The sequence below is a fragment of the Rutidosis leptorrhynchoides genome, chromosome 4 (assembly GCF_046630445.1).
Source record: "Rutidosis leptorrhynchoides isolate AG116_Rl617_1_P2 chromosome 4, CSIRO_AGI_Rlap_v1, whole genome shotgun sequence".
NCBI lineage: Eukaryota > Viridiplantae > Streptophyta > Magnoliopsida > Asterales > Asteraceae > Rutidosis > Rutidosis leptorrhynchoides.
This window is the reverse complement of record NC_092336.1, coordinates 309,819,979-309,829,626: the sequence shown is the minus strand read 5'-3', so window position 1 is coordinate 309,829,626 and position 9,648 is coordinate 309,819,979.

Here is a 9,648-nt window from a genome sequence, read left to right as displayed (position 1 = left end):
AGAATGAGTCAATACATCTTAACTCATTATTACTAATATTCCTTGGTATCTATGGGGTGTATGATGTTGATGTTTGAGGTACTGAGTGTGATGTTGAGGCGTGGAATGCGGATGTTGTCGTTGGTGAAGCTGGTGATGTTGGTGGTGATGCCGATGGTACTGGTGATACTGGTTATGCTGATGGTGCTGCTGCTGGTGTTTGTAGGTTTCACACCATATTCTCCAGAGCCACTACTCGAGCGCGAAGCTCGTTGACTTATTCTATTATTCCGGGATAATTGGCGGTTTGGACAAGTGGATGAATAAGATCTAAAATTTTAGATATTATATATTCGTGACTGGATATCCTGGAAATGAGGGTGAAAATAGTGTTCCGAACGGGTTCGCCAGTAAGTGCTTCAGGTTCTTCACCAAGAGGTGAATTCGGTTGGTGGAAGGGATCACCTTCTTCTTGTCTCCATTGATTAAGTTTGCTACGAACCCATCCCAAATTCATCCAAAATAGATGATGGCTGATTGGTTCGTTCATTCTGGTTACGCTTCCATTGGAGCTCGAAGAGTTCGAGGAATCCATATTATGTGTTTGGAATAGGGTTTTTGATATGAGATTAGTGTTAATACTGGATGATATGTTCGTCTCCTCGAATACGTGTATATAACAAAAAGATTTCCGTAATTTATTGTGGGAATTTAGGAAAAGTGTTAGACAAAATCTATTGGGATAGATACGATAAGATATAATAAGATATGATGTGTCTATACTTTAATAATGGCAGTATGACGTGTCGAGATCATAAAGTGATAAGTATGTAATCTAATAATCTTTTGATTAAAGACTTTCAATTCGTATACTGTGATAGCCCAATGACATTTTTCAATTCGCAAACCGATGCATGAAGGCATAAGGCATATAGGTACGTGATATAATAGGGAGTTATATACGTTTGATTGTGAGTAGTAACAATTATAAGAGTTTCAAAATCATGGATAATATTTCATGTAATACATATGTAATACACATAACCATGATAGATGACTTATGAATGTCAAGAATTTCTGAAATCATTGTGTCGCATTTAGATGTGGTGGTGTAATTGGATAGTACTCAGGAAAGTGAGCAGAGTTCTTAGATTAGCTCGGCATTCTAAGATAAGTAAATTTTCTAAAGTATAGTGTAGCATTTAACAGTTAAAGGCAACAATTAAAGGCACTATGGTCAAGGAAAGTTATAGTCCTACATTAGGAAAGAGACTTTGATTAGAATCTTTAAGTCAAGTTTGGTAAAGCATGATTGTTAAGATTATAAGGCAATTCTAAATGCTTTAAGTCTAAGGCAGGAAAGGTTATAGTTTCCTAGATTGCTAAGGCACCCTAGCTAGCAAGTAAGGCACACATAAAAATGCAATCCTGGTTCTCTATAACAGCCTGGTTATGCTCTGATACCAATCTGTAACGTCCTCCCAATAGGGTCTAGAAGAAACGTTACTAATATCAAATAAACCAACATATTATAATACGAGAACAATACTAAATGAGAAAATTTAACTTTATTGAGTACGCAGCGGAAAATGAAATGTCGTTACAATAATGGAAATAACGATAAAGTAATTGTTCATATGCAGAAGTAATAAATGCAATATCTCTTGATCCTAAGTCCAAGTAGCATCACATAAGTAGTAGATAAGAAAGCTTGAATCAAACAGCACCTGAGACAAAACATGCTAAAGTGTCAACCAAAAAGGTTGAGTAAAGTTCATAGAGGTAACAAAAGTAGTTATCGTTGTTTTTAGACCACAAGATTTAGTTGTAAAGTTGATCTCCCGCAGGATCAAAAAGTAGATCTCGCAGATCCAAAAGTAGTACTGATTCGTGATATTTTAGACTAAACGTTTGTTTTGTTGCCCCGATGATAAGTTGGCAGTACCTTATCACCATGTTTAAATCATTATTAAGTAATACAAAGACATCACGGTCAAATGTATCGGGGACGTTACTCCCGATAGGCCTACCCCCAATAATTAATAATGCCTTATCCTGAAAGCAATTAAAAAATATCACTGTGGGGTCTTAGTAGCATAAGCTAGTCATAGTACAGTTTAGGTTCGTACTTGTGTCTAAGTTGTTTATAGTATAAAAGCAGCATGTGTCTCACCCCAGTAAGTATAAAAAGTGCTATAGCAATAAGAGTGGGGCTATGAAAGTCACCTTAGTAAGTAGAGAGAGAGTTATTCCTCGGAATAAAGAGTTGAACGAGTGAGCAGGAAAGTCAACCTATTGACATTTAAGAGTAGTTAAGTGTTTTGCCCATGTTTAAGTTTAAGTATGTGTTTAAGTATAGTTTGTTTTACTAAGTTTCTATTCCTAGTAAGTTACTATTTTTATAAAGTTTCCATTTTTCGAAAGTTTCTTATTTTACTAAGTTTCTATGACTAGAGAGTTTCTACTTTTATGAGTGTCTTTCATTTTAGGATACTTGCCGTATTAGATAAGCTTCCAATCACCCCTTTCCCTTCGAATGGCTAATTTAGATCTAAGGGCTTGAGCCATAGGACCCTTTAAATCGGAAATCCAAACCCTCTGCCTAGAATCTCGTAGAAACCATTCGTCAAGAAAGTTCGAAGATCTATACATCTCTAATACATATCCCAAAATGTTTTTGTGCTACAATATAAGTAGTAGGTTATAGGTGCTAGTAATAGTAATAGTGTATACATGTTAAGTACTAGTATAAGTAGTATTAGGGTTTAAGGTTTTAATATGTATATGTATATATAATTCGTATATATACATAAAAATATTTTTTTTTACATGTATATATGTATATATAAATCTAGGAGTGTTTATGTATATACTTATGAATAACAAGTTTATAATATGAATATGAATTAACAAAGATTAAAGTTTATGTAAATAGTTTAGGGTTTATGTTATACCTTTGAAGATTCAAGATAATTAACAAAGAAAAGATGAACACGATGAAGATGGAAGATCAAAGCCTTAAAAATCTTGAAGAACTCCTTGCAGATTCTTGAAGAACACGAAGAACAAGCTTGAAGATCCGAATACCACAAGAGAGGGAGAGGGAGAGATTGTTTTTGAGAGAGGATTTTGGTGTGATTTGTGAATGAGAAACTAGGAGTTTAGGAGTGTTTATATAGTGCAAGTATTAGAGTGTTAGTCAACATAAGGATGTTCTAATTAATGATTTTATTTTGTTTTATAATTTTTAGTCAACAAAAGGTGGTACTAGTTTATAATTAGTCAACATAAGGATGTACTAGTTTATACTTTATTTTTAGTCAACATAAGGATGTAATTGTTTAAGATTCTTTAGTCTCATTATTATTACTATTATTATTATTATTATTATTATTATTATGTTTATTATTATTTTTACATTTACTACATGATAAGTATTATTTTCTTTTTACTAATTCATGACTTGTATTTATTTTTATTTAGTTCCCAATTGTTTTATTATTTATATAAATGTCACTTTTAATTTATTACTTATAGATTAATAGTTATAAATAATATTATTGAAATGCATAAATTTTAATTAGCAGTGAGTGTCGAATAAAAGTTTATTATTTTGTCAACGTTAAATTGATTGTGTATATAACAACCCTTAAATAATTAATACGTATAGTCAGACAGTAAACCCTAGGGTCATTTCAGTAATTTCAGAAGTCAAAAAGTGAGGGTTGTTATAGTACTGTAGTGACCCGAACTTTTCCATGTTTATATATATATTAAATGAAATTGTTATTTACATGATTAAGTATTTCCAACATGTTAAGCAATCAAACTTGTTAAGACTTGATTAATTGAAATAGGTTTCATATAGACGATTGACCACCCAAGTTGACCGGTGATTCACGAACGTTAAAACTTGTAAAAACTATACGATGACATATATATGGTTATATATATAGTTAACATGATTTTATTATAAGTATGTATCTCATTAGGTATTTTAACAATGAGTTATATACATATAAATGAGACTATTAATTTAAGAAACTTGAAAACGATATATATAACGATTATCGTTATAACAATGCCTTACTAGGTAAATTTGAATCATATTAAGATATTGATACACTTGGTTAATTATGTTAAATGATAAGTAAATATATTACTAACTTAATGATTTCGAAACGAGACATATATGTAACGATTATCGTTGTAACGACATTTAACTGTATATATATCATACTAAGATATATTATATATCATAATATCATGATAATATAACAATTTAACATCTCATTTGTTATAATAAACAATGGGTTAACAACATTCAACAAGATCGTTAACCTAAAGGTTTCAAAACAACGTTTACATGTAACGACTAAGGATGACTTAACGACTCAGTTAAAATGTATATACATGTAGTGTTTTAATATGTATTCATACACTTTTGAAAGACTTCAAGACACTTATCAAAATACTTCTACTTAACAAAAATGCTTACAATTACATCCTCGTTCAGTTTCATCAACAATTCTACTCGTATGCACCCGTATTCATACTCGTACAATACACAGCTTTTAATGTATGTACTATTAGTATATATACTCCAATGATCAGCTCTTAGCAGCCCATGTGAGTCACCTAACACATGTGGGAACCATCATTTGGCAACTAGCATTAAATATCTCATAAAATTACAAAAATATGAGTAATCATTCATGACTTATTTACATGAAAACAAAATTACATATCCTTTATATCTAATCCATACACCAACGACTAAAAACACCTACAAACACTTTCATTCTTCAATTTTCTTCATCTAATTGATCTCTATCAAGTTCTATCTTCAAGTTCTAAGTGTTCTTCATAAATTCTAAAAGTTCTAGTTTCATAAAATCAAGAATACTTCCAAGATTGCAAGTTTACTTCCAAGTTTTCTAAATCCGTTTCAAGTAATCATCCTAGATCAAGAAACCTTTGTTACTTACAGTAGGTTATCTTTCTAATACAAGGTAATAATCATATTTAAACTTTAATTCAATTTCTATAACTATAACAATCTTATTTCGAGTGGAAATCTTACTTGAAATTGTTTTCGTGTCATGATTCTGCTTCAAGAACTTTCAAGCCATCCAAGGATCCTTTGAAGCTAGATCTATTTTTCTCATTTCCAGTAGGTTTATCCAAGGAACTTGAGGTAGTAATGATGTTCATAACATCATTCGATTCATACATATAAAGCTATCTTATTCGAAGGTTTAAACTTGTAATCACTAGAACATAGTTTAGTTAATTCTAAACTTGTTCGCAAATAAAAGTTAATCCTTCTAACTTGACTTTTAAAATCAACTAAACACATGTTCTATATCTATATGATATGCTAACTTAATGATTTAAAACCTGGATGAAAGGACCCATTCATATACATTATAAACGATTCACAATAGTTGATTACATTGCGAGGTATTTGACCTCTATATGATATATTTTACAAAATTGCATTCGTTTTTAAAAGACAAACTTTCTTTACATTGAAAATTGATAGGCATGCATACCATTTCATAATATCCACTATCCAACTATAAATTGATTTAATAATAATCTTTGATGAACTCAATGACTCGAATGCAACGTTCTTCGAAATATGCTATGAAAGACTCCAAGTAATATCTTTAAAATGAGCAAATGCACAGCGGAAGATTTCTTTAACACCTGAGAATAAACATGCTTTAAAGTGTCAATCAAAAGGTTGGTGAGTTCATTAGTTTATCATAATCATTTGTGAGAACCCGTCCTTATCAACCTGGACGAAGTTATCAGCATCTGGTCCCATTGTGAGGTGCTGTCCTAAATATGCCATGAAGGACTCCAAGTAATATCTTTAAAATGAGCAAATGCACAGCGGAAGACTTAATTCTTACCTGAGAATAAACATGCTTTAAAGTGTCAACCAAAAGGTTGGTGAGTTCATAGGTTTATCATAACAATCATTTCAATATTTTAATAGACCACAAGATTTCATAATCATAAACATAATGCACTCGCAAGTGTATGTAAAGCATTCTAAGTGGTTGAGCACTTGGTAACCATACTTAACATTTAATCACGTCGCATATTCCCTTTATTATGAAATCTCACTACACCGTACCAAGTGTAGTCACCGAAACGAAGTACTGTGCAACCGTTGAATACTGGCCGTCCAGTCCGGTTGGGGTTGTCAGGCCCGATAGATTTATCAACAGGATTCGCGTTTACAATACCCTTGTAAATAGTAGTTACCAAGCTACAGGGAAGTATGCCAGTGGTACAACTCAACGTAGAATATATTTTTAAGTACTTGTGTCTATTTCGTAAACATTTATAAAAGTAGCGCATGTATTCTCAGCCCAAAAATATATATAAAAAGGGAGTAATGAAACTCACTATACTGTATTTTGTAGTAAAAATACATATGACGTCATTGAACAAGTGTAGGGTTGGCATTGGATTCACGAACCTATATCATTTATATATATATATATATATATATATATATATATATATATATATATATATATATATATATATATATATATATATATATATATTAACACATATAATTGTAATCGAATGAATTTATATATTATTAATGATTTAATTGTTATTTTAATTATGTATCTCATTAATAACCTAACTAATTATATTTACTAATATTTATTATAAATTATTAATATAATTATGTTATAAGTAGTAAATATGGTTTTATATAATTAATAGTTAATTGATAAAATAATACTGACAATAATAAATAAAAGGTTGTTTTATTTTAAAATAATAATAACAATAGTTATTATGATAATAATTTTGATAATATAAAAATAATAAATTAATGTTAAAATGATAGTAATAATAATAATAATAATTTTGACAAAAATGTTAACTTTTCTAATAATGATAATAATAATAAAAATGATACTTTTAACAAAAATGATAATCTTCAATAAAAATGATACTAATATTAATAATAATAATAATAATAATAATAATAATAATAATAATAATAATAATAATAATAATAATAATAATAATAATAATATAAGTAATGCTACCTTTAGAAGCTTTTCCAAAAATGAATGCCCCATACCGGGCTCGAACCCGCGACCTCACGCTAACCCGCTAACACCCATAACCATCCGTCTATCTCAACTTTTATGTTTATATTAATATCTTAAATCTATTTAACCCATTATTTGCATGTTTCCAATACTTGATTCATGAGTTAAGTTAGTAACTAAAAACAACATGTTTGTCTTCGGTATAATCCTAATAACATATCACTCAATCATCCATCATCACTATCATTATCATGATCGAATACCATTATGATCATTAACTCACCATATCATCATACTACTTTATCATGTTCATAATCATCTTATCATTTTTAAAACATAACTCGTTTCTACAGCATCCCTAACGGGTCTCGAAGGCAACCAGAAATGTATTAGCCCAACAATAATTAAATTTCAGCCCAATATCAAACCCTCAGCCCAAATTCCTTTCCCTTGTTGTTGGCTTAGTCCGAGGGAAATTAAAATAGTTTGAGCAGCGAAATATAAGAGCATGTAATATTATATAGAAGCAATTGTCTTGGTCAGCCATTTTATGGTACTAGTCCCACTTGCTATTTAACTAATGCATTCTAAATTACTAAACTATATTCTATTTGAAAAAGCTGTACACATGTCCATCTCTTTTTCCTTTCGTTAACGTGTTCAAAGATTTTGAATTGTGGGTTGTTCGTCCGACAGAAAACAGAAAAATACAAAGGTTTAGTTGACTGAAAAACAGGTTGCAGGTTCGAATTAAAGAAGGAAGGAAGGGAATCGTGGAATGTGGTGAGGGTTGTGGTTCTCGGTGGTGAGGATTTGGGTTTGATTTTGCAGGCGTGATCTGTAGTGACCCGAACTTTTCCATGTTTATATATATTAATTGAGATTGATATTTACATGATTAAATGTTTCCAACATGTTAAGCAATCAAACTTGTTAAGACTTGATTAATTGAAATATGTTTCATATAGATAATTGACCACCCAAGTTGATCGGTGATTCACCAACGTTAAAACTTGTAAAAACTATATGATGACATATATATGGATATATATATATATAGTTAACATGATACTATGATAAGAAAACATATCATAAAGTATATTAACAATGAACTACATATGTAAAAACAAGACTACTAACTTAATGATTTTTAAACGAGACATATATGTAACGATTATCGTTGTAAAGACATTTAATGTATATATATATCATATTAAGAGATATTCATACATGATAATATCATGATAATATAATAATTTAAAATCTCATTTGATATTATAAACATTGGGTTAACAACATTTAACAAGATCGTTAACCTAAAGGTTTCAAAACAACACTTACATGTAACGACTAACGATGACTTAACGACTCAGTTAAAATGTATATACATGTAGTGTTTTAATATGTATTTATACACTTTTGAAAGACTTCAATACACTTATCAAAATACTTCTACTTAACAAAAATGCTTACAATTACATCCTCGTTCAGTTTCATCAACAATTCTACTCGTATGCACCCGTATTCGTACTCGTACAATACACAGCTTTTAGATGTATGTACTATTGGTATATACACTCCAATGATCAGCTCTTAGCAGCCCATGTGAGTCACCTAACACATGTGGGAACCATCATTTGGCAACTAGCATGAAATATCTCATAAAATTACAAAAATATGAGTAATCATTCATGACTTATTTACATGAAAACAAAATTACATATCCTTTATATGTAATCCATACACCAACGACTAAAAACACCTACAAACACTTTCATTCTTCAATTTTCTTCATCTAATTGATCTCTCTCAAGTTCTATCTTCAAGTTCTAAGTGTTCTTCATAAATTCCAAAAGTTCTAGTTTCATAAAATCAAGAATACTTTCAAGTTTGCTAGCTCACTTCCAATCTTGTAAGGTGATCATCCAACCTCAAGAAATCTTTGTTTCTTACAGAAGGTTATCATTCTAATACAAGGTAATAATCATATTCAAACTTTGGTTCAATTTCTATAACTATAACAATCTTATTTCAAGTGATGATCTTACTTGAACTTGTTTTCGTGTCATGATTCTGCTTCAAGAACATCGAGCCATCCAAGGATCCATTGAAGCTAGATCCATTTTTCTCTTTTCCAGTAGGTTTATCCAAGGAAATTAAGGTAGTAATGATGTTCATAACATCATTCGATTCATACATATAAAGCTATCTTATTCGAAGGTTTAAACTTGTAATCACTAGAACATAGTTTAGTTAATTCTAAACTTGTTCGCAAACAAAAGTTAATCCTTCTAACTTGACTTTTAAAATAAACTAAACACATGTTCTATATCTATATGATATGCTAACTTAATGATTTAAAACCTGGAAACACGAAAAACACCGTAAAACTGGATTTACGCCGTCGTAGTAACACCGCGGGCTGTTTTGGGTTAGTTAATTAAAAACTATGATAAACTTTGATTTAAAAGTTGTTATTCTGAGAAAATGATTTTTATTATGAACATGAAACTATATCCAAAAATTATGGTTAAACTCAAAGTGGAAGTATGTTTTCTAAAATGGTCATCTAGAC